This window comes from Labeo rohita, unplaced genomic scaffold (genome assembly GCF_022985175.1).
Source record: "Labeo rohita strain BAU-BD-2019 unplaced genomic scaffold, IGBB_LRoh.1.0 scaffold_443, whole genome shotgun sequence".
Classification (NCBI taxonomy): domain Eukaryota; kingdom Metazoa; phylum Chordata; class Actinopteri; order Cypriniformes; family Cyprinidae; genus Labeo; species Labeo rohita.
The window spans coordinates 34,730-61,603 of NW_026129361.1; the positions used below are offsets into that span (position 1 = coordinate 34,730).

The 26,874-nt window shown below is 36.8% G+C and overlaps 1 pseudogene; it reads right to left on the reverse strand.

The window, feature by feature from the left end:
- LOC127160730 (uncharacterized) overlaps positions 1-19,410 on the reverse strand; it is a 53,007-nt pseudogene extending 33,597 nt beyond the window's left edge.
- Between the last annotated feature and the right edge of the window lie 7,464 nt (positions 19,411-26,874).

A 26,874-nucleotide genomic window follows, 5' to 3' on the forward strand; every position in this document is an offset into this window, starting at 1 on the left:
TAAATTTACATGTCGACCACATGATTTAATTCTGTGACAGTGTCCATCTTTACCTTGGGGACAGAATATTCAAAAAAAAAAAAAACACTTGCACTATGTTTTGACTTTGAAGCGTGCAGCACTCATATGAAATCATGGCTTTTTAAAGTTTAATCATCACAAAAATATAGGAGTTTTAAGGACTTATGGAAATCAACTAGCTAAAATGGTTAATGACTGTGCTACATGCCACTAGTGATATCCAACCACATTTGGCAATTGTTGTCTATTTAACAATTGGATTTGTTCAAATATTTTTCCAGAACACATTATATGTGCACAACATAGAAGACTATCTGTCACTACAATTATGATACAGACATAAAACAATAGCAAGTCATTTAATTAATAAAAATGGATAAACAGATTAAAGTAATAACGTTAGACCATAAAATATACAAATCAACAAATTGTTTATGGATTGTTTGAAATTAAATTACACACCAATTATTTTAAATTGCATGTTTACGTTTCTGAATAAAAGTCAGAGATGCATTAACAGGGTGATGTATAAAGCAGCTTACCTGAGCATTTGACTCCAGCATCTTCATGATGACCACAGTAATGAACACCCCATCCTCCTGACCTACAGTTCTTTAGTGTTGACTCTGTTCCACTACAGTCCACATAACTCATCCAGATTGGTCCTGATCCTTGCCCAAAGTAAGCATCAGCTAGAACATCTACAGGTTCTCCACATCCCACCTCTCTACACACCACTGCAGCATCAGGCATATCCCAATTCCTATGACACACTGTTCCCCACTGACCTCTATGATGAACCTCCACTCGGCCACTGCAGGGACTGTGACCACCAACCAGCCTCACAGTCTCAAAATCTGTACATGAAAGAGAGAGAAAGGGATTTAACCACAGTAATAGAACAGAAGTTGGTAACTAGAAATATTTATACATATTTCCAACTGGACAAACAAAGCTGGACAAGAGTATATTACAAATAAACCTGTTGTCTTTAAATTCAAGAAAATAAATCATTTATTTTATTTCTGTTGTAATATTACAGTTTTCGACAATTGCTTATACACCTTTCTCTAAACTCTACACACAAAACTGCAAAAGACATACAACATTCATAACAGCACAATCTTCTACAATAACAAACATTCATTTCAAAACTATTTTAACTCTTCTCAACTGTTTTTGAATCATAATTATACAAAAACAATCAAATGATTAGCTCTTATACATGGCAACTACACATAAATGTGACAATTTAAAAGAAAAAAAAAACTACCATCTTGTGATTTGTAATTTGAGTAATTAATGTTGAGTAATAAATGAACTTTAATTAAAGGTTAAACATTGACATTTTACCAAAACATATCAGTCCCACGTTGTTTTCTTGAAAGCACTGTATATCATGTGAAGTCGCACACAGTCGAATGTTTGATTCATTTCCTCTGCACTGAATCTCTTGTGTCCACATCTGAGTGTCTCCTTTGCCAAAAGCAGCTGCTCCCAGCACCTGTACAGGAGCCCCACAGTCCAGCTCTCTACACACAACCTCTGCATCCTGCTGGTCAAAGGCAGCGTCACACACTGACATCCACGTCTGATCATGAAGTATCTCTAACCTCCCAGAGCAGCTAGAACCTCCAACCAGCCTGACACCTGAAGAAAAAGAAGAAAAAGAAACATTGGTAGCACTTCTTTCAAAGTACATGCACAGATGAGAAACAGCAACAAGACCAGAACTTCTGTAGATTCAGGTTTCTAGTAATATTTACAAACACAGAAGACCATCTGTCCCTATGATTATGATACAGACTATGGAACAAAAATAATGCCAAAAGTATTTGAAATAAAAAGCTTGTTGAATTACACAAATTGGAAAAAAAATGCATTGCAATTAACAGTGCTTACATTTTAATGCATTGTATTTTCAGGGGTTGCATTTTTGTGCGCTGCATTTTAACATGGTTGTATATTTAAGTAGTGAATATTTCAATCGGAAACATTTCACCAACTTTTTCATTGTTAAAAATTCAATAATTAATATTCACCTCACAAAGTCCATTTCCAAAATATTCAGTTTGTTTAATAATTCCAACAATAACATTCGTCAGACAATTTTCGGTTAATTTTATTTCACTTTACAAACTCGTTTCCGAAAATTCAGTGGTTCAAATTCGACAGCTCTTAGCAGCGCACATCCGGGAACTGCAGGAAAAGCAGTAGACTACCGGTAGAAGATCACCATCTGCTGTTAGACGTCCTCACCAGCAGGTGGTGGTAGCGGCTGTAAACGGCTTCATCAACAGGCCTGTGCAAAGCGATATGTGGCCAAGATGGACCAAGCGGTGAGTATTAAATACCAATTAAGACATAAAACCGAACTTTACTTCTTCAATTGCCTATAGTAATATGTCATTTCTTTTTACCTCGTGTAAACGTGATCTTCTTTCACTGTAACGTTAAAGGTGATATAACGCAATAAATGTAACACATCACATCCAGTTTTCCTGTAGTTGGCAGTTACGTTACGTTTTAGAGAAACCAACGTAATTCGCAGAGAACGACTTGTATATATATATTTTTTTCCCAGAAAACAAAACAATAGACTACTTGTTGCTTGTCTACTAAAAACTTCTCGATTTAAGAATCTTATGCTACAGTATTTGGACTGGAAACACAACAAAACATTTTTGTAGTGCACATTTTTGTTGCAAATAAAAGTCAATAGCAAAGACAAGTCGTTCTCTGCGAATTACGTTACCACTGAATTTTCGGAAACGAATTTGTAAAGTGAAATAAAATTAACCGAAAATTGTCTGACGAATGTTATTGTTGGAATTATTAAACAAACTGAATATTTTGGAAATGGACTTTGTGAGGTGAATATTAACAATGAAAAAGTTGGTGAAATGTTTCCGATTGAAATATTCACTACTTAAATATACAACCATGTTAAAATGCAGCGCACAAAAATGCAACCCCTGAAAATACAATACATTAAAATGTAAGCACTGTTAATTGCAATGCATTTTTTTTCCCAGTTGTGTAATTCAACAAGTTTTTTTATTTCAAATACTTTTGGCATTATTTTTGTTCCATACAGACATAACACAACAGTGAGCCAGTGTTAAAACATTTCATGACATTAAATTACCAAAATAAAATTTGTATATAAATGTTTATATAAATGTTAATTTACCCTCTTCGTTTACATAAAATACTCAATTTAGATAAATAAGGAGATGTGCTTGTGTGGGAAAGAACGACAAATCACCTACTTTAATTTCTCAAAACGAAGTGTTATTTTGGCACTGAATGTCTCTGTTTAAATTAGTTTGTGAATGGTTAGTAAATGAGACAGAGGTTGACAGCATGAACTGATAGCATGCACAAGAGTGGAGTGACTGTTTAGTGAATTTGCTCCAAAGTATTTTCACGATCAATCTCACACCTGAACAAGTGACTCCAACATCATGACTATGATCACAGCCAGATTTTCCCCATCCAGATGACCCACAATTCTTCAGTGTAGACTCTGATCCAGTACACATGACAGAACTCATCCAGACTGGTCCTGATCCTGGTCCAAAATGAGCACGACCCAGTGTATCTACAGGTTCTCCACAGTCCAGTTCTCTACACACCACTGCAGCATCAGCCATGTCCCAGTATTCATCACACACTGTTCCCCACTGACCTCTGTGATGAACCTCCACTCTACCAGCACAGCGCCTGTGACCACCAACCAACCTCACATTTACATGGTCTATATTATGAACAAAGATAATTAAAAAAATATTGAAATAGAGATAATTAGAAAAGTTAAGTTACAAAAAAAAAAATATATATATATACTACATTTTAACATTTTTATTCAAAGGAAATTAATTCCAACCTGCACACACCAGTCCAACATCATTGTCATGAGAACAGTTATTTTTATGGGATGGCAATTTTGGACAGTGGTGAATCTGAGATTCATTTCCTCTGCACTGAATCTCTTGTGTCCACATCTGAGCGTCTCCTTTGCCAAAAGCAGCTGCTCCCAGCACCTGTACAGGAGCCCCACAGTCCAGCTCTCTACACACAACCTCTGCATCCTGCTGGTCAAAGGCAGCATCACACACTGACATCCACGCCCGATAATGAAGTATCTCTAACGTCCCAGAGCAGCGAGAACCTCCGACCAGCCTGACTCCTGAAAAAAAAGAAACAAACACTGATAACCCTTTATAATAAGGTTCAATTTGTTAACATCAGGTAATGCATTAGTTATCACAACGTAATAATGAACAACATTTTAAAACATTTGTTGGACCCAAGTTAATGTTAATAAGTTTACTAGTTAATTTCAATTCAAGCTTGTTAATTATGTTAATTTATACAAACTGATATGTTAAAGCTGTATATGTAGAAAAACATTGTTTTAGATTATTAAATGTTGTAGAAGGGTTATTCTTTGTTAGTTAATTAAACCTAATGCTAACAAATTTAACCTCATTGCAATGTGTATCAGATAATAAATATATATGTCTGATGTTTATTTTTGTCATGAAAAACCCTGGTACATTTTTAACAACATAATTATTGCCATTGTTGGTCAACCATTAAGCATTATTCATTAATTTTAAAAGAAAAATTATTTTAAAAATTTGGAAAAACAGTTCAAATAAATCAAAATTTTAATGAGAGGCTGATTTAAGGCAGGTAGTTTATCACTGAGGACAGGCTTGAAGCAGTTTACCTGAGCAGATGACTCCAGCATCACCATTATGATCACAGTAATGTTTACCCCATCCTTCTGACTCACAGTTCTTCAATGTGGACTCTGATCCAGTACATAAAACATAATTCATCCCGAATGGTCCTGATCCTTGTTCAAAATGTGCATCACCCAGAGCATCTATAGGTTCTCCACAGTCCAGTTCTCTACACACCACTGCAGCATCAGCCAAATCCCAGTATTCATCACACACTGTTCCCCACTGACCTCTATGAAGAACCTCCACTCTACCAGCACAGCGATTGTGACCACCAACCAACCTCACGTTCACACGGTCTAAATATTGAACAGAGAGAATGACAGATGTAGAGACAATAGAGGACAGAGATAAATAAATATGAAGATTGAGCAGAAACGCATACATATATATATATATATATATATATATATATATATATACACAGTGCTGCTTGCAGGTTTGTCAACCCTTTACAATTTTCTATATTTCTACATAAATATGACCAAAACGTTTGTCAGATTTTCACACAAGTTTTGAAAATTGACAAAGAGAACCCAATTAAAGAAATGAGATGAAAATATATACTTTGTCAGTTATTTATTATGAAAAAATTATCAGCTTTAAATATTTGTGAGTTGCAAAAGTATGTGAATCTCTCGGATTAGCAGTTAATTTTAAGGTGAAATCAGAATCTATCTGTTCAGAAGTGTTTTCAGTCAATAGGATGACTGAAGGATTAGGTGTCAGTTTATGCTGTGTTTTATTTAAAGAACAGGGATCTATTAAAGTCTAATCATGTTTGTGAAGTGAATCATGGCACAAACAAAGGAGATCTCTGGGGTCCTCAGAAAAAGGAGTTGTTGTTGCTCATCAGGCTGGAAACGGTTACAAAACCATCTCTAAAAAGTTTGTACTTCACAAATCCACAGTCAGACAGATGGAGGAAATGGAGGAAATTCTGGACCACAGTTACCCTCCCCAGAAGTGGTCGACCAACAAAGATCACTCCAAAGCAAGATGTATAATAATTTCCGAGGATGCAAAGAACCCCAGGATAATTTCTAAGCAACTAAAGGCCTTTCTCACATTGGTTAATATTGAAGTTCATGAGTCCATCATCAGGAGAACAATGAACAACCATGGTGTTCGTGGCAGGGTTGCAAGGAGAAAGCCACAACTCTCCAAAAAACACTGCTGCCTGTCTGCAGTTTGATAAAGATCATGTGGACAAGTCAGAAGGCTATTGGGGAAATGTTTTGTGGACAGATGAGACCGAAATATAATTTTTGGTTTCAATAAAAAGTGTTATGTTTGGAGAAAGAAAAACACTGCATTCCAGCATAAGAAGAACCTTATCCCATCTGTGAAACATGGTGGTGGTAGTATCATAGTTTGGGCCTGTTTTGCTGCATCTGGGCCAGGACGACTTGCCATCATTGATGGAACCATAAATTCTGAATTATACCAGCTAATTCTAAAGGAAAATGTCAGGACATCAGTCCATGAACTAAAATCTAAAGAGAAAGTGGGTCATGCAGCAAGACAACAACCCCAAGCGCACAAGTCATTCTACTAAAAAATGGTTAAACAGGAACAAAAGGTAATGATTTGGAACGGCCGAGTCAAAGTCCGGACCTTAATCCAATTGTCCAAATGTTGTGGAAGGACCTGAAGCAAGCAGTTCTTAGGAGGAAACTCACCAACATCACAGGGTTCAAGTGTTTCTGTACTAAAGAATGGGCTAAAATTCCTACAAGTCGTTGTGCAGGACTGATCAGCAGTTACAAAAAACATTACCTGCAGTTATTGCTTCAAAAAGGGGTCACAACAGATACTGAAAGCAAAGATTCACATACTTTTGCACCTCGCAAATATTTAACACTGGATCATTTTTCTCAATAACATTCTCAATCACTCAAAGCAAATTAATTCCGACCTGCACACACCAGTCCAACATTACTGTCATGAGAACAGTTGTTTTCATGTGATGGTGATGTTTTACACATGTGAATCTGAGATTCATTTCCTCTGCACTGAATCTCTTGTGTCCACATCTGAGTGTCTCCTTTGCCAAAAGCAGCTGCTCCCAGCACCTGTACAGGAGCCCCACAGTCCAGCTCTCTACACACAACCTCTGCATCCTGCTGGTCAAAGGCAGCGTCACACACTGACATCCACCTCTGATCATGAAGTATCTCTAACCTCCCAGAGCAGCGAGAACCTCCAACCAGCCTGACTTCTGAAGAAAGAGAAGGAAACATTGGTACCACTTTATAATAAGGGTTAAATTGTGAACACCAGTTACTGCATTCAGCATCATGAACAAAATGTACAGTATATCATTATTTTAAAACATTCATTGATCTAGGTTAATGTTACATGCAATCATTTTCAACTTACAGCTGCTCATCATGATGTATTAATGTTAATATATACAAACTGATATGTATAAAATATATATGCAAATTGTGAAAATAAATGTTTTGAAGTTATAAACAAACAAACAAAAAATTACAGAACGTTTTACAAGAAAATGCTGCTTCAGTCTTTTTAAGTGTAGAAATAAATAGTTAATAAATGTTGTAAACTTGTGATTATTTGTTATTTCATATATTTTATTTTTAAACTCATTATAATATGTTAACAAATATTACACATATACCATGTATACTGATGTTTTTTATACTTGGACATTATTTCTCCCATGAAAAAAAAAACTGTACAAAGAGTACATTTTCTAACAATATAAATCTTGTGATTGTTAATCATCCATTAAGTGCCATTTACTAATGTCAAAATAAAAACCTTAAAATTTAGAAGTAAACTTTTTTTAAATCTATTAATAAGAATTTACCTGAGCAGATGACTCCAGCATCTTCACTATTATCACAGTTATTTTCACCCCATTGTTCTGACCCACACTTCTTCAGCATAGACTCTGATCCAGTACATAAGACATCCCGAAAAGTCCTGATCCTTGTTCAAAATGAGCTTCACCCAGAGCATCTACAGGTTCTCCACAGTCCAGTTCTCTACACACCACTGCAGCATCAGCCAAATCCCAACCATAATCACACACTGTACCCCACTGACCTCTATGATGAACCTCCACTCTACCAGCACAGCGACTATTGCCATTCACCAGTCTCACATTCACATGGTCTGTATATTGAAAAGAGATAATGAGAGATAAAGAAACAATAAAGGACAGAGAATATTGATATTGGACAGAAACACAGACATAAACAAGATTTTTTTTTTTTTTTTTTTTATGTAATGATTTTACTCAAAGGTAATTCATTTTAACCTGCACACACAAGTCCAACATCATTGTCATGAGAACAGTTGTTTTCATGTGAGAGCAGCGAGAACCTCCAACCAGCCTGACACCTGAAAGAACACAGACCATGGAAATAGTTGTTAATAATAATAATAATAATAATAATAATAATAATAATAATAATGTGACCCCCACATGGAGTTCAGGTCACAGGAATATTGAATTGGTTGTATATATTTTATTTATTTATTTACATGTGTCTATTTCTATATCTATACAAGTATAAATAAATATATTTTAAATGAATATATTTTAAATACACTTGAACATACAACAACAGTTCCAAACGCAAAAAGGAATAAAGTGCAACTTTAACATTAAACACATTGTTATCCACAACACAATAACATTCTGAACACGTTACAATATTGTTAAGGTCGCCGAATCCGGACCGCGAGATCCGTCCATGCAGAACCTGAAGGCTTTTGATATAATGAATACCAAACGCTAATTTCTATAAAATCATATTTATAATCAAGCACATCAAGGTCAACTCCAGAGCCGTTTGGGTGCAGTCGTGCGTGCAGTGATGAGAGCTGAGAGCGGCGGACAGATGAAACTTTCAGTGAGTGAAAAACAATGGCATTTGTAAAAATTAGGAAAGGCCCTTAAAAAGTCTTAAATGGGTACACAGTCTTAATTATAATTTCAGGAGGTCTTATGAAACTGAAAGACAAGGATTGATTAAACATCAAAAGGCTATTGCCTGAATAAATATGAGCGCCTGTAAGCCGCTAAGCCTGCAACCTGCGTGCAATGGCTTTCATACCCTAGTGAAAATTATATATACTTAATTGTAATTTAAAATATTTTTATTTAATGATAAGTATACTAAACATAGATTGACATGCCTATACTAACTGAAACTACACTCTAAATGTAGTCATTTCATGCTTTAATCAAGCACAAACTTAGTGCACTACAAATTAATTTATAAAATAGTATACATTTTACAAATGCATATATACACACACACATATATATATATATATATATACATATATATATATATATATATATATATATATATATATATATACATATATATATACATATATATATATATATATACATATATATATATATATATATATATATATGTGTATTCATTTTTAAGAAAGTGCACTGGCTAGGTTCTTAATTCTATCGACAACATGTTTGAAACTTGTTAAAAGTTATTTTCATAATGGTAATGTCTGAGCACAAAAAATACTTTACATTTTACCTACACAGACACACACACACACACACACACACACACGCACGCATGTTTGTTTTTGTGAATTGTGGGGACTTTCCATAGACTTCTATAGATTTTATACGGACAAAACGATATTGTCTATCCCCTAACCCAACCCTAACCCTAAACCTAGCCCTCACAGAAAACATGTTTGCATCGTTACACTTTCAGATAAACACCGCAGGCTGGTCCCCACAATGTCAAAAATTTCAGGTTTTACTATCCTTGTGGGGACATTTGGTCCCCACAATGTAGCAAAAACAAGTACACACACACTCACTTACATAAACTACCTGGATGAAACCTTTGAAATCGGATGCCCACTTCATAACCCCAATGACATGTCACTGCTCACTCAGTCCAACAACTACTCATTATTTTTTATTATTAAGGGAAAAGTGGTTATTTTGTAATTTTTTGAGCCATTTCGCTCTTCTAATTTAAATAAAAAGTGAAAAGTCACGAAAAGTGGACTATGCCATGTTGAAAAAAAAAAACAGCATATGCTGGTTAGGTAGGGTTTGATGCTGGGATTCTGGTTTTAGCTGGTTTATGCTGGTCCTTTGACCATCTAACATCTAACTTTACGCTGTGTGTCGATATAATACTACGAGAGAATAAGACCAGTAAGTAAGGTAAAAATATATGTACGTTTGTCTGAGTGTTTGTCAGATTTTTGCACACTGTGTGCACCTAGTAATATTTAACCTAGTAATATTTACCCGTCAACATAGCGGTAACAAACTTTACCATGGTAAACTGCGCTGCGCTGTCACTGATAGTTCATGGAGGAGAACAACTATGGTTTTGAGAAGTTTGTGTATTCTATGTGGGGTTTTCCTTTTAAAAGTGTGCTATTTCTACGTGTTTTTCAGAGAAAACATTTCACCAACAAAGTGGATGGTGAGCAAAGGTGGTGACCATGTTTTGGAGCAGCATCTGGGTTTTGGAGATGGCTGTGTATTCTTTGACTGCTTGTCTTTTTCCCCATTATGTTTCTGTTGCCTAAAGATTTTTAAAGAGGATGAATCCAGAGGATACAACATAATGCACTGCAAAACATCCTAAGACAAGAGAAATGGTGAAGATGCGCTGTTCCAGTATTGGAAGACTGTATTTTTAAGTGTTATACATGCAATGTTTCAAATAAAGAATTTCATATTTTGTAATTGTGTCTGTTTTAATTGAATGCCAGTAGTACCTATGTAGAGTACAAATAAAACAAAATAAAATGAATTCAATATAAAACTTATAAAATCTACTGAAATCTATATTAAAATGAAAAATTACAGTAGTATTGTAACAGTTGTGTGTGGAAGGAGGCGCATGAAGATGAAATATAATGACAAGTCTTTTAATAATATCCACAATAGGTAAATCCAGACAGGAAGGGCAGGAAAACACAAACATAACCTTAAGATTGGATGAACGACACTGAACTGAATACAACTTATATATAGGCAGGTGATACAATGAACTAATTAGACACAAGTGATACAGGGCAACTAATAATGACTAAATGAGGACAGGAAACAGGAATAACCAAATATGGGCAACAGAGGGAGAAACCAACACAAACAGTCCAAGGGGTGTGACATTACTCCTAATGCCCCAGTGTAGTGATGGGGACACTATACTGTCAAAAGAGCACCGTCCTTCAGATGAGACGTTAAACCCAGGTCCTGACTCTCTGTGGTCATTAAAAATCCCAGGATGTCTTTTGAAACAGAGTAGGGGTGTAACCCCGGCATCCTGGCCAAATTTGCCCATTGGCCTCTGACCATCATGGCCTCCTAATCATCCCCATATTCTGATTGGCTTCATCACTCACATCTCCTCTCCACCAATAAGCTGGTGTGTGGTGGGCGTTCTGGCACAATATGGCTGCTGTCGCATCATCCAGGTGGATGCTGCGCACTGGTGGTGGTTGAGGAGATTCCCCCTTCTATGTAAAGTGCTTTGAGTGCCCAGAAAAGCGCTATATAAATGTAAGGAATTATTATTATTTATTATTACTCCCTCTTCCCGGAAGGCGCAACCTCACACCGTAGAAAAAAGGAAGGGATTGACACAGGAAGTCTGTACTGGTGGTGGCTTTGGCGGAAGACAAGCAACGGAGTCCAGGGCGGATCCGACGGAGGGAGGAGCCATGGAGGAGACAGAAGGGACCCAGAGCAGGAGGAGCCAGGCGAGACCCAGACCGCAGCCATGATGGTGGCCCACGGTGGAGCCGACGGAGGGAGGAGACATGGTGGAGGAAGGACTGACGACTCCACGGGGCTGACCGATGGCGGCGGAGCAGGTGGTGGTGGAGCCCCAGGCGGACACAGAGAGCCGATGGGCTGAGGGTGAGCAGAGGGGCTGCCAGGAGACAGCGGTGGCAAGTCTGAGACAGCAGAGCTGATAGGAGGAGATAACTGAAGGAGGGTGGGTGGGAAATTCAGGTAGTTCGACAGATCAAGGCAGGCAGATTGTTCAGGGCAGACAGATAGTTCCAGGCAGGCAGGTAGTTCAGGGCAGACAAGTAGTTCAGAGGATGATGGAAGAAGAGGGGGTATGTCTTCATATACATCCCCATAGAAGCCGATCAAGTCCTGTTTCACATCTACATCCTCAGTGAAATCGATCAAATTTTGTTCCATATCTAAATGTCCCAGATCCAGACTTCGCTCACCCTCAGCGGCGGTGCAGTGGGCGGTGCTTTCCACAGTACCCTCACGCTCCACTGAAACATCCGCCGTCACGTTCCACGTGGCCGGCTCTCGCACCTGGTCGGACAGGCTTTTACTCCGTAAAAAGGAGTTAAACAAATCTTATTTAATTATTTTAAATGCTTTTTAAAGAGACCTTGTCCTCTGATGTGACATCTTTGTCCTGTGGCGTGACAGCACAGGCGTCACACCAAAGGACGTTTCAGCCTTTTGTGTCGATTAATAACACATTTGCATAATTTTCATAATTATGTAGTTTCAAGTTTTTCATTAAAAAAAAATATATAATTTAGGGGTCTCACGCTAAAGGAACAAAACATAAGACTTTTGCACTGGTTCCAAAAAAGTTAAATATTTGAACAATTCTGAGACAGAAATTTACCATGTGCACATGTCATGGGCTTGACATTGGGCTTCAGTAACATGACCATGAATAGGGTCCTTATTAATCAAATTAAAGTTTTCTCTAGGCCGATTTAAAATCAGGATACGGTGTCACATCAGAGGACATGGCTTTCAGAGACAAAATGTATCAAGTTCCTACACTTTCAGAAATATATGGATGAAAAAAAAAAAAAAAATGATTGCCATTTACTAAAACAGACACTTGTAGAATTATGCCGGAGGTATTTCTTAATATATTTATGCTTTTCTTTTTAATTTATAAAAGTTGTAATTTACTGAACCATGCTTGAGACAATCACACCATAGGACAATTTTGAGATTTGGCTCAAAAAGTGAAAAAAAAAAAAACATCAGGTAACGCAACTTTTATAACAGATCCATGTAGGACAAAGAAATGTTCAACCATTTACTGCATTTGAAATGACCATATTAATTATATTTATTTTTTATCTTGTGCCATGTCACATTAACAACCCATACATTAATACATTTTGTTTTCCTAATTTGAAATACTGTGGGTTAAGGTTTCATGGATTTGATTGACTAAAGGTAAATTCTTGTCTCTCTCTTTCTTTATTACAAAAACAAAAATTCATCTGTTGAGTGAACTTCCAGGGTGGGGTCTGCAACAATAATTATAATAATAGCAGTAGCAGAGACAAAGTAAAGAAAACTGCGAAGGAGTGCATTAATAATTGTAAGTACTCATGGAACAGATGTGCTGTTAGATGTTTCTAGAAGATATAGATTTTGTGTGTGTGTGTGTGTGTGTGTGTGTGTGTGTGTGTGTGTTTATGTTAGTGAAATGTGAACAACATTCAGTGGTGTAATAATATGGAACAGCTCACCTGAGCAGATAACTCCAGCATCTTGACTATGATCCCAGTCATATTTACCCCATCCTGATGATCTACAGCTCTTCAGTGTAGATTCTGATCCAGTACACATGACATAGCTCATCCAGACTGGTCCTGATCCTTGTCCAAAATGAGCATCACCCAGAGCATCTACAGGTTCTCCGCAGTCCAGTTCTCTACACACCACTGCAGCATCAGCCAAATCCCAGTAATCGTCGCACACTGTTCCCCACTGACCTCTATGATGAACCTCCACTCTACCAGCACAGCGACTGTGACCACCAACCAACCTCACATTCACACGGTCTATTAGTGCAACAGATGAAAGAGAAGAAAAGGGGAATAAACAAGACTGGAAAAAAAAGAACAGGAAGAAAATAACAGCTTTAATAAATACACTACAGCATAACCACAACATAATATGATAATATAAATGTTTGATTTTAGATTATTTTCCTCCTTGAAGCATAAACCTACCAGAGGTGATGTGTTTTACCATATAGCACAGAAATACGAGTATCACACACTTCTCCATGATCTCCTGCTGAACAAATAATTTTCATCAGCTCAAAATGCACAAATTTCTCCTCTGCTCCTACAAACTCATTAAAGAAACTGGCTCCTGTCAGCCCCCTAAAGAAAGAGAGGGAGACTCACAACCGCCAATGACACTCACTGTTACCTTATTAGACACAACAGAGGAAATCATCAAACAACTTATGTGACAAATCAGAGGAAGCATTTCTGATTTTCACCATATTTATCATTAGAACGTCAGTGCAGAGAAAGACTCCTCCTCTATATCGAGACATTTCACAGAGCTTGTGCACACGTCTGCCAGAGGCAAAAAATAGTAACGCATCACACAGGAGACATTAAAGATTTCAGAGAGAGGAAGTACTCCAGGATATTTACAGCATCAACACCTGCTGAGATACAGAGACTGTTTAAAGGCTCACTTTAAACATGTAATTCCCTCTTACAATAAATAAATTAATATTCCTTAAAAATTGACACCCAGCAAATAACAATTTACAGCCTGACAGGAAAACAAGTAATCTTATTCAGTTTTCCCAATTTTATAGTGTTGATTGCAATCATTAAGCTCAATGACTGAACCCTGTTAAACAAATAATTCTATAATAATTACATAACAGAGAGAGGGGAATATATATCTTCATAAATAACTACAAAATATAATTCCAAACTCCCAAATGTAACAAATTTGCAACCATGTTACCTATTCTAGCATAATAATAATTATATAATAATAATAATTATTATTATAATTATTATAATTATAATTATTATAATTATTATTATATTTTACAATTGTCAATTCAGTGTTAATACTGATTGATTAAAAAAATGGCACGCAAATCAGTATCTAACTGTACATAAATACATTTCATTCACAACAGCAAATATAAAGTACATGGGCTTGTGCGTTAAATGTAGCAATGTGTTACTCAACCACAAGATGGCAGCAAAAGACTATTTATTCTAATGACAGGCTGCAAAGTGCGTTTTATACTGCAATGCGTTAGTCTTCCAATAGATGGCAGCAAAACACTTATTCCAGAAACAAGCTGATAAGTGTCCTGTCCTTGTGATACGACAGGAGAGCGCTTCTCATTATTGAACACTTACTGGAACAGAAATTGATCGGTTTTTCTCATAATAATGACTCTAAATGACTTTATTTCTAGTCAGACAGTCATTTTATTGTGGCAAAATGTTTTGGTAAAAGCCTGAAATTAGACAAAGCAACATAATAGTGCTTCATAATAGACTGAGGTCTGAGTGATGGGAGATACTGAGAACTTAAGTTCTATTAACAAACACCGTCATTTTTCAACAGTAAATTGTCTTGTAAGGATTTACCAGGAGGCAGTAGTCTTTTGAGGCTTTATTGAAGAACAACTTGGAACAGCACAACTTATGTCTCTCTCATCCAGTAACACACTGTCTCACTTGTTTGTTCAATGACTTACACATACAGCACTTCTGGAGTGCCCCCTAGTGGGCTGGCTGGGTAATCATGCATTGCCTTGATACTACAATACCCTGACACCTCCCCCTTTAAGTCAAATACTTTAGGTTATATATATTTTCCATTAACATACCCAACACAATGAGTATTTAATTAACCAATTAAGAACTAGAACAATGTTTTTTTTTTTGTTTTTTTTTTTTTTTAAATCAACCAAACATTACTCTGTCACTCATCCCATTGAAGAATATTAATTATACATTCAGTTATTACCAAGTCTTGTCACATAACTCAAGTTATTATTCTCTTCTTTTTTTTTTTTTTTTTTCTCTATAGGTTCAGCCGCACTGCAGGCTTACTTACTCTGCCTGATCTAGTGATGTTAGGTTTCCTTACAATGTTCTCTGCAGGTAAATCAGAGTCTGCGTGAAGTTGAACTTTCTGCGATGACTGTTCTGAACTTTTCTGCGATGACTGTTCTGAACTTTTCTCCGATGACTGTTCTGAACTCTCCTCAGTTTTCATAGTAATTCCTGGAACCCTTTCTGGCAGCAACTGAAGATGCCTGCGATTTCTCCTTTTCTCTCCCTCCTTTTCACTAAAGATCTCATATGACCTTGGAGTAGTGCTCTCTGCCAACACCGTAGCAGGTCCTTTCCACTTCGCTTCATCATCTAACTTCAACAAGACTGAATCCCCTGGTCTAAGAACTGGTAAGTCCTTCACACCATGTCGTCTGTTAAAGTAGTATGCTTGTTTTTCTTTTGCTGCTTTGTCTCTCTTTTTTATGCTTGCATTATTTGGCCACTCTGGTCTCAAATTTTTCGGTAAGGTGGGTAGGGTAGTACGTATTTTCCTTCCCATGAGCAATTCCGCCGGGCTGACCCCTGTAGAGGAGGTAGGGGTAGCTCGGAAACTCATGAGTGCTACCACTGGGTCATCCTGTTTCAGAATGCGCTTTGCTGTCTGAACTGCCCGTTCAGCATGTCCATTGCCCTGTGGATTGTGCGGACTTGACGTGATGTGCTGAGTATCATACATGTTACAGAAGCTTCTCCAAGCTTCACTGACGAATTGTGGCCCATTGTCACTAACAATTTGTTCTGGTATTCCAAACCTCGCAAATAATGCTTTAAGTCTTTGAATAACATGCTCCGATGTAGTAGCTTGTAGCAGAAGGATCTCCAAGTAGCGCGAATAGTAGTCAGATACCACCAGATATTGTTTCCCTTTATGCATACACAAGTCTATGGCTATTCGCTGCCATGGCCTTTCTGGGAGAGGCGTTGACTGTAGAGGTTCCTTGTGCTGTGCACGTTTATTTTCTATGCAGAACTTGCATGTCTCTATTTTGCGCCTAAGATCTTCAGAAATTCCAGGCCACCATACAGCCTCTTGCGCCCGTGCCCTACATTTTGATAAGCCTTGGTGTCCGTCATGAATTCTGCCAAGCATCTCATGTCTCATCGTTTTTGGGATTACGATGCGATTCCCCAGCACAACTAGTCCATCACTTACAGACAAAGAGTCTTTCCACTTGTAAAAACTCTGTACATTATTAGGAACACTTTTGGTGTATTTTGGCCATCCTTTTATAATGAAGCTTTGCACGGTTCGTAGCTGCTCATCTTTCTGTGTCTCCATCTTTATTTCTGTCAACTTGCGTTGAGACACTGGCAGACAACTGATGACTGCATCTACATGACAACTCACTTCTGCTGTCATAAAGTCTTCAGTCGTGTCTAAAGGGCTTCGTGACAACGCATCTGCAACAACCAAGCTTTTGCCAGGTGCAAACTCTGCTTTTGCATTAAACCGCATAAGTCTCATCAAAAGTCTCTGACATCTCACTGGCACTGTGTCTAGGTCCTTACTGTTGATCAGCGGTATTAGTGGCTTGTGATCCGTGATCAATTTGAAAGTCTCCATGCCCACCAAGTACTTCTGGAACCTTTCGCATGCCCATACGCCTGCGAGGCCTTCCTTCTCTATCTGGGCATATCTTGTTTCGGACCCTGTCAACCTTCTGGAACAGTATGCGACCGGCTTCCAGCTGTTGTCATGCTTTTGCAGTAAAACACCGCCGATACCGTAGCTGCTAGCGTCCGCTGATACAGCTGTTTCTTTAGCTGGGTCATAGTGTGCCAGGACTGGAGCTTTGGTGAGCAAACTTTTAAGGGTGCTGAATGCGTTTTTCTGTGGCTCATCCCATGTCCATGCCCTTTCTCTCTTGAGCAGCTCATACAAAGGTCCTCCTGTCGTTGCCAGATCAGGGATATATTTACTCATGTAGTTTATGAGGCCTAACGCCCTCCTCAACTCATTTATGTTGTTTGGCTCATGCAAATCACTTATTGCACGTACCTTTTCGGGGTCTGCTCTGACACCTTGTGCATCCACAACATGTCCAAGGAAACTCAATTCCGCTTTCCTGAATACGCATTTGTCTTTATTCAGTTTGAGACCCACACTTTCCATCCTTTCCAGCACTCTTTTTAAGTGGTTGTCGTGCTCTGTCATGTCCTTCCCGTACACAATCACGTCGTCCATGTATACAGCAACTCCTTCCATGTCAGCTAGAAGCTCATTCATTTTCCGTTGAAAAATTTCTGGGGCTATGCTGATCCCAAACGGTAATCTCTTAAAACAATAGCGCCCCTCTGGAGTGATGAATGTCGTCAGCAAGCTGCTCTCATGACACAATGGAATCTGCCAAAATCCTGACGCTGCGTCTAGTGATGTAAAGATGCTTGCTCCAGCTAATTTAGCTAGGATCTCATCTGTTGTGGGAAGTATGTATCTCTCTCTTTTTATGTTGTCATTCAGTTTATTTAATCCAACACAAATTCTGACGGTGCCATTAGGTTTCATGACCGGTACCATGGGTGCACACCAATCTGTAGGTAGTGTGACTCTTTCCACGACCCCTTGTTCTTCCATTCTCCTCAGTTCTGCTTTGACTTTAGGCAGCAGTGGAAACGGCACCCTCCTTGCGGTATGTACTGCATATGGCACTGCTCCTTCTTTCAGGTGTATTTTTACCGGCTCTGTTTTCATTGTACCACCTCCTTCAAAAACTGTGCTTACTTGTTCTATTCTTTTGACTAGCCCCATCTCAGTGGCTGTCTGTCGGCCTAGGAGGTTACTGACAGTTTCTCCTGCCACGACATATACGGTCATAGTGTACTTTCTACCCTTATGTTCCGCTTTTGCCGTAAACCGTCCTATGCAATTTAGTGAACCACCTGGGCTGTTCAGAACTATGTTTGAATGACACAGCCGAGCTCTTGGGTTAAGTTTTCCAAATGTCACTGTATTCATTACAGTAACATCTGCTCCCGTATCTATATTAAAAGTAACTGGGGTATCACCTATCTTAAGTGACACTGTCCATTTAGCTTTTTCTGTGTCACTTTTGTTACTCACCGCACCCAGGTAGAAGCTCTCTTCACTCATTTCTTTTGTTGTCACTTGTCTCACAGTTTTTGATTTGCACATTCTCGCCCAGTGTCCTTTTCTTTTGCACTTTCTGCATTCCGTGTCTGCAGCTGGGCATCTTCTGATGTCTTTGTGTCCTGTTTTACCACACCTGCCACATTCATTTGCTGTATCTTCCTTCCTTTTCTCACTGCCTCTTCTGTATTTCTCTTTTGTCCAGGGCCTTTCTGCCACCCTTGATGAACGTCTGGATGCTACCTCCTGCACACTGCCTGTTGACTGACCCTCCTGCTGGCTGATCTGCTGTGCGACATCTTCAGCCTGCCTTGTCATCTGTACCGCCGTTTCTAGGGTAAGATCTGTCATTAACTGCATTTTTCTAGAAAGCTCTTTATCCCGAATTCCGACGACCAGTCGGTCTATTATATGTTCATTTCGGTTTGCCCCGAATTCACAGTTTTCACTAAGCTCGTAGAGGGCTCTAATATAACATTCTGCCTTCTCTCCCGGCCTCTGTGCTCTCTGGTGAAAACATGCCCGCTCATGTATCACATTCTTTTTGGGCATAAAGTACTCATCAAATTTTCCAAGCACTGTATCATAATCGTCATCACTTTCCTCAGCTGTAAAGGTGAACGATTTGAAAATGTTCTCAGCTTCAATGCCCATAGCATATATTAAAGTACTGATTTGTACCTCTTTATCTTCTTTGCTCAATTTTGTAGCAGTTCTGAAGCGTGCAAATCTCTGCCGCCACGTAGGCCATTCCGATGGACGATCAAAGTTAAAACTTTCTGGTGGATTAAATTTCGACATATTGTTCTTCTTTTGTCCTTATACTTCTGACACCATGTCTTGTATGGATTTACCAGGAGGCAGTAGTCTTTTGAGGCTTTATTGAAGAACAACTTGGAACAGCACAACTTATGTCTCTCTCATCCAGTAACACACTGTCTCACTTGTTTGTTCAATGACTTACACATACAGCACTTCTGGAGTGCCCCCTAGTGGGCTGGCTGGGTAATCATGCATTGCCTTGATACTACAATACCCTGACATAAATTAAGAAGAGTCATTTTAAATATCAGCATAATGACAATCTCAACCTTTTTAATCAATAAAGAATATGAAAAAGTGATTCAGTTGGGGAAAAAAAAAAAAAAAAAAAAAAGTCACAACATGGTCAGTGCTCTCAGAAGAATACAATCCAGCGTGATGCAAAAACCATCTCTCCTGTGTTTATGCACTTTACTATTCTTTTACTCTTTTAGGGATCTTTACTGTCTAAAGCAGACTTTCACAGAGGCTCCATCTTCATTCCCTACCTCCATACTAGTTCAAGTTTTAACCAGTTCCACCAATATCTCTCCATAAGTGCTGAATCAGCACACAGCTTGAATCAGATCAGAAGTATCAGCAGATGTCCCAGCAGCAGATCACGTCCATGTCCCGTAGACCCTGTTTCTGCATGACGTTCCAGAGTTTGTGGAGGTTGGACTGAGTGATGAGGTCGTCTGGTTTGAGCTGCAGTGCACAGAGGCAGTTGCTCTCAGCTTCCTTCAGCTTCCCATTAAGATGGAGGATCGCCCCCGAGATTCATCAGAGCTGCTGGATGCTGGGAAAGATACACAGAAATAGATCATCAGGATAAGGCTAAAGAATTAGGTTTAAAAAATAGAAATAGAAACAAAACTGACATTCTATAACAGTATAGACAACAAGTATGATGAAAGTTGCTTTAATCTTAAAAAAACACATAAAAAGAGCAGCTTGTGATTAAATATTTAACGCATCTAAGGGAATGGCTAAAGAAGGTGCTTACATCAGGTCTTAAATCAGCTGCTTTCCCATAATACCTTTCAGCTGCCTCATTCAGACTGGCCTGTCTGTGGAAACACATACATTAAGTTATTATTTACAACAAAAGTTGTTTGACGATATAAAATCAATATGTGACCCTGGACCCAGTCATAAGGGTAATTTTTTTGAAACTGAGATTTGACAATATGACAAATATGACATTTGACTCAAATATGACAATATTTGGCCGAGATACAACTGGAATCTGAGGGTGCAAAAAATCTAAATATTGAGAAAATCACCTTTAAAGTTGTCCAAATGAAGTTCTTAAATTAAGCTGATATATTTACGGTAGGAAGTTTGCAAAATACCTTATGGACCACAAAACCAGTCATAAGTCGCACGGGTATATTTGTAGCAATAGCCAACCATATACTGTATGAATCAAAATGATTTATTTTTCTTTTATGCTAAAAATCATTAGGATATGATATGAAGGATCATGTCTTATGAAGATATTTTGTAAGTTTCCTTCTGTAAATATATCAAAACTTAATTTTTCATTAGTAATATGCATTGCTAAGAACTTCATTTGCACAACTTTAAAGGCAATTTTTTCAATATTTTGATTTTTTGCACTCAGATTTTCACCAGATTTTCAAATATATAAAGTTGTCCTATCCTAACAACCATACATCAACGGAAAGCTTATTTATTCAGCTTTCGTATGACGTATAAATCTCAGTTTCAAAAAGTTGACCCCTGTGACTGGTTTTGTGGTCCAGGGTCACATATGTCTGTGTACTTGTTTGGTAAGTAGCTATGGATGCGGATGATGAAACAAGTGGAGAGCACTTGCACACCACCTTGAACCTGCTCACTTCAAGCATTAAAATACATGCAAAAATATATTTAATTGTATATTTATTGATATTATTGTCAAATATATAGTTTATGCCAAATATATTTTAGAACTATATATTTCAAACGACTGGAATATATAATTTTATTAATAATTAATTATTTTAATTGTATTTATTGTATTAATTGATAATTTTGGTCTCAAAGAAAAGCTCAGTTTACAACAGTGTTACCCATTTTACCATAGGTTTTATTTATTTATTTATTTTTGGATGATGATGATAATTTAATTATTAATACATGGTTTTACTGATTGTCCGTTTAATTTAATAATGTTTATCTAGAAAAACAGAAATCACACACCAGACTACAAATCAGTTTTAAACTAATCAAAAAGCCTTCGCGTTTAATGTGGCAATGAGTTACTCACCCACAAGATGGCAGCAACACACTACTTATTCTTAGTCTTCACAGATGGTAGTAAAACACTTATGCAAAGCGTCTTGTGCTTGCGTTACGAGAGGTGAAAGCAATCTTAAAAGCTTACTGGAAGAAATTCTTCGCTTATTAATCATTATTCTCTTTATTTTCTGGTCAAACAGACATTTTTATTGTGGTAAAATGTTTTGAAAATTAAAAACAAAGTGACACAGTGTTTCATAATAGATTCAAGGCTGAGTGATGGGAGAATGAACAACCATTGTAGGTGACAAACTTGATTTATCAACAATAAATTAAGAGAAGCATTTTAACATGTTTAGCCTTATGCATTTGCATTTGTTCATTCTCAAATAATCATAAATGAATAAGGCTTAAGAAAACAAAAACAATAAATGTTAAATAGGCAAATAAGCATCCGATTTATTTTTTATTATTTGTTTTAATAAGATACAACAACAGAGAAATGGTAACAACTTCAAGTGAGGGATAAGGCACAGAATCAATGATATTTGCTAGGAAAAAAAAACATCATGATTTTATGCAATAATCGTGTGTGTGTGTGTGTGTGTGTGTGTGTGTGTGTGTGTGTGTGTGTGTACTTGTTTTTGCTACATTGTGGGGACCAAACGTCCCCACAAGGATAGTAAAACCTGAAATTTTTGACATTGTGGGGACTGGCCTGCGGTCCCCACAATGTTAAAAAAAATATATTAAAAATAGTAAATGGTGTTTATCTGAAAATGTAATGATGCAAACATGTTTTCTGTAAGGGGTAGGTTTAGGGTTAGGGTTGGGTTAGGGGATAGACAATATCGTTTTGTCAGTATAAAATTTATAGAAGTCTATGGAAAATCCCCACAATTCACAAAAACAAACGTGTGTGTGTGTGTTTACGATAGTTAAAAAGTGTGTGTTAAAGGAAAAAAAACAACAAAGAGAATCAAAGAAATGGTACAAAGAAACTTAGCAATAAAAACTCATTTAAAACCTGAAGGAGCTGATCATTCAAACCCTAATCTAGAAGCTTTATAATTATGATTTCATGACCCGAAGCAGTGGGTATGACCTATAAGTCAAACAGTCATTTTGACTCCTCAATTTGACTCCACCCTCACATCATCATAGTCTGTTATTAAAAAAACAAAAGCAAATATATCATGTTAAATGTATTTAATATTTAATTTAAATGAGCAAACACTTATCTAATAAAAATAAGAAAAGGCAACAAAAACATACCCAACAGGTTTCTTTCATCTTCACTGCTGTTTTTCACATCATCATACTCCTCCTGATCTCCCTCTGATACACAAATTTGAAATAAAACCTCACATTGTAATGTGGAACACAGTTTGCGTCAACAATCTTTTTCTCCTCATGACTGTCTGAGACTATTAGATTAAACCTGATAAAGCCATGATGATTAATTAATGCTATGGATGATATGGTTGTGTTCGAAATGCCATACTATCATACTACTCTTACTATTTCTGCAGCACCCAGTATACCCAGTGCATAGCATGCAAATTTTCTGTATGCGTGGAATACCTAAATGACCTACTATATTTGCCAGAATCTGCTAAATATAACTCAACTGAAATATAGAAGCTGTGTTTGGAATGGAATGCTACCATAAAACTCCTACTATATTGCAGAATGCTATGTGTATACTGTGAATAGTATGTGAATTTTCTGTATGCATGGAATGCCCAGATTACCTGCTACATTTGCTGAAGTTTCATGTATGCATCTGAAGACACTACATGGGATACCGATTCCCAAAATGCAATGAGGTCAATGTGACATTTCATCTTCAAATGCGTAAGTAAACTGTAGGCGGGGAGTAGTAATTATAAATATAACACATGTATATGTACACATATATACATACATGTTAACTACAAACTATTGCTGTGTGTCAAAAAAATATCATTAGTAGAACATAAATTGTACTTTAATCTCTATAGCACGTTTCCGATCAAGTAAAATGACGTCACCATTATCTCTATAACGCTGCACAGTACTAATTTCAAAGATATTAAATAATAATAATAATAGTGCAGTAGTATAATACATAAATAACATAAATAAAAATAATATTTTAATTATGCAAACAGAATTCAATTTCGCTGTAAAGCAGCTCTAAAAAGAAACAGAGTTTACTCCACGGATAAATAGACTAATTTATTTGCGGAGGCTATTTACAATAACTCCGCCCACCAGTGCCTTGCGGCTATAAACATCACTGCAAAAGACATGTACTCTCCTGCAGTATCAGTGGTGCAGCGAGTAAATGACATAAGACATGCGTTTTTGACGTGATTGACCCGCATTCGAATCCGCCTTTTGTCATGTTTTTTTTTTTTTCTCCCATCACATACCAGGTCAGAAAGGCATTTATTTTCGATAAAAATTAAGTAAATATTTGAAGAGAGGAAATAAAACGCCTCATTAATAATAGTGTTATTAGGTATACTGTATGTTTAGGGAGGTTTTCGACCCAATAAAGTGGAATTCAACTAGTAAAATTGACATATATATGATAATTTGCACTTAATATGTTATTGCATATTGTTTTATAATATATTACAGTACTTAAGTATAAATATCTTCCACCTAACTCCCTGTTGTTAAAGAAAATGCTGCTGTTTTAGTGTAAACAGTATTTATCATTATTTGCACTTAGTGTAACTAGAATCAGTGTTGATTCAGTTCTGCCCAATATGTAAAGTTCAGCAATTCTGAAATAAATTCAACTGAGCAATATAGCGTTGTTTACTAGTATGAAGCCTTATTAACAAGCCTTTGTAAAAAGAACTGTTAGCACATTTGTTTGTAAGGTAACAACCTGGATAGCTGAGCTGAATTAATGTTACGTGTTTGTCATGTGACAAGCTACTCTGATTTTTTTTTTTTTTTTGCTTATTGTATACCGTTTCACACACACTATTCTTCAAAAAAAAAAAAAAAATAGTAGGCAGTATGCACTGTATACTGGACAGTAAGCAGTCAGCAAGTATGCCATTTTGAACACAGTCCTAATCACAAAAACAGTCTAGTTCTGTGTGACTCACCCATTACACCTTGAGAGGCCTGTCCATTAATGAGGATATCATCGTAATTCTCTGGTGTGTCCACTACATAGAGATAGATATAATAGAGACAGAACAAACTTTGCATTTTTTTGGTTGTGAGAATTACTTTAAAGCGACTGTGTTAGATAATGCACTTAAATAAATAAGTAAATAAAAATATCTTTTAATACCAGAGTTCTGTCCACTGGTGATGACATCATCATAGATCTCAGGTATGTCTTCTACAAATTTAACATGAGTCAGATATCAGTTTCTACATTTTTTATGTACATGTTATAATGGCTTTCATTTTGTAAACTGTGATGTGGCATAGACTCGCCATGTCATGATTTTTACCCCACCCAGTGCAGTTATGGTATTCATTTAAAACAATTAACACAATATACGCTGTTACTCAATATTTACAGCTTTAGATGCATATATTCATTTGCTATAAGCAGGGCCGCATTAAGTCCTCAATTTCAATATTGCAAAAGTCTAAGTCTCAGTAAAAACAAGCTTACTGAAAACAAGTAAGCAGTAAACCTTAAAGCACTGAATAAGAAATATTATATTGTATAAAGTAAATGTATATATAGACTGAATAATCTTCTCTGTATAAATTACAGCGCAAGGACGCACCTTTTTGGGAGGGGGAGGGCGATAATGACAGGACAATGGACCCGTTTTGTCTTGTTTTGCCATGGTTTTGTTTCCTGTTTTGCCTTATTTGGTCACATTCCTATCCTTGTTTAGTTTAATTGTTTCCATGCACCTGTGTTGTGGTAATTGCCCTGTGTATTTAGTTCCTGTCAGTTAATTTGTGTTTTGTTGGGTCTACTCGTAATGTATGTGTGTCAACTCAAGCCTAAGTTGTGGATTATCTATATTACAAGACATTTAACATTTATTTGTGCTCCTTCGTGCTTTTCCTGACAGCGAAACATGACACAAATAGTCTATGCCACTATAATTTGAAGAAAAAAAAAAAAAAAAAAAAAAAAAGAAAAAAAAAATCTAATCTAGAAAAGTATGTTTTAAAGCCCATACCTGTATTAACATTGGAGAACTGTTGTACAATGACAACATCATCATAGTTTTCTGATAATTTGTCTACAACAAATTAATAAAAAATGAAATACATCCATTAAAAAGTACAGAATTCTGAATTCTTTGAAACAGTACACATGTATAATTAGAATGCATAAAATAAGTGTTTAAATCTGTAGAAATAATTAAAGAAATAAACCTGTAGGAAGATGTCTCAGTCCAGCAGTGATTGCGTCGCCATAATTCTCTGGTGTGATTTGTTGCTCTAATATATTATGCAATAGCAATGGAAAAAAGAGGCTGATTATATTATTCAAAAGTGAAATAGGCAATTTAATTAAGTGAAATCCTGTCTGTGATAAATTATAAATTCACTGATCTGTTTGGTCTTTTGTGGTGTTGACATTATTATAGTAGTTAAGTGTGACTCCTACTGAAGATTGTGCTTTAAGAAACATTATTATTTTTAGTAGTAGCAGTAGTATTAATTAACAGCAACATTTAACTATAGGCTGAATGATTTATATAATATATGCTCTGCTAAGATAACTTAAACTGTTAATTAGAAATTTAGCATGCGTTTTTGTATGTACTGTATAATGTAACATTTTTGTACATAACTCTTCTAACCTGATAGAAGCTTATTACCATCTTCATACCCGGAATGCTGTTCTTCAGAAAGAACACTTAATGTTATTACAGAAGTACAACAATCAGACACACTGACAATCACAAATCAGCCAAAATCCCCTCTTCCTTTGCATCATATAACAAACAGATATAATTTCAACACACAAAATTCCCACAAAATAACCTGTCTGAATAAAGTGATTAGCCTGTTGATCTCCAACAATCAGACACTATGGCACTTACTCACCCCTCTGAGTAAAGTGATTGTGTCTATGCTGAA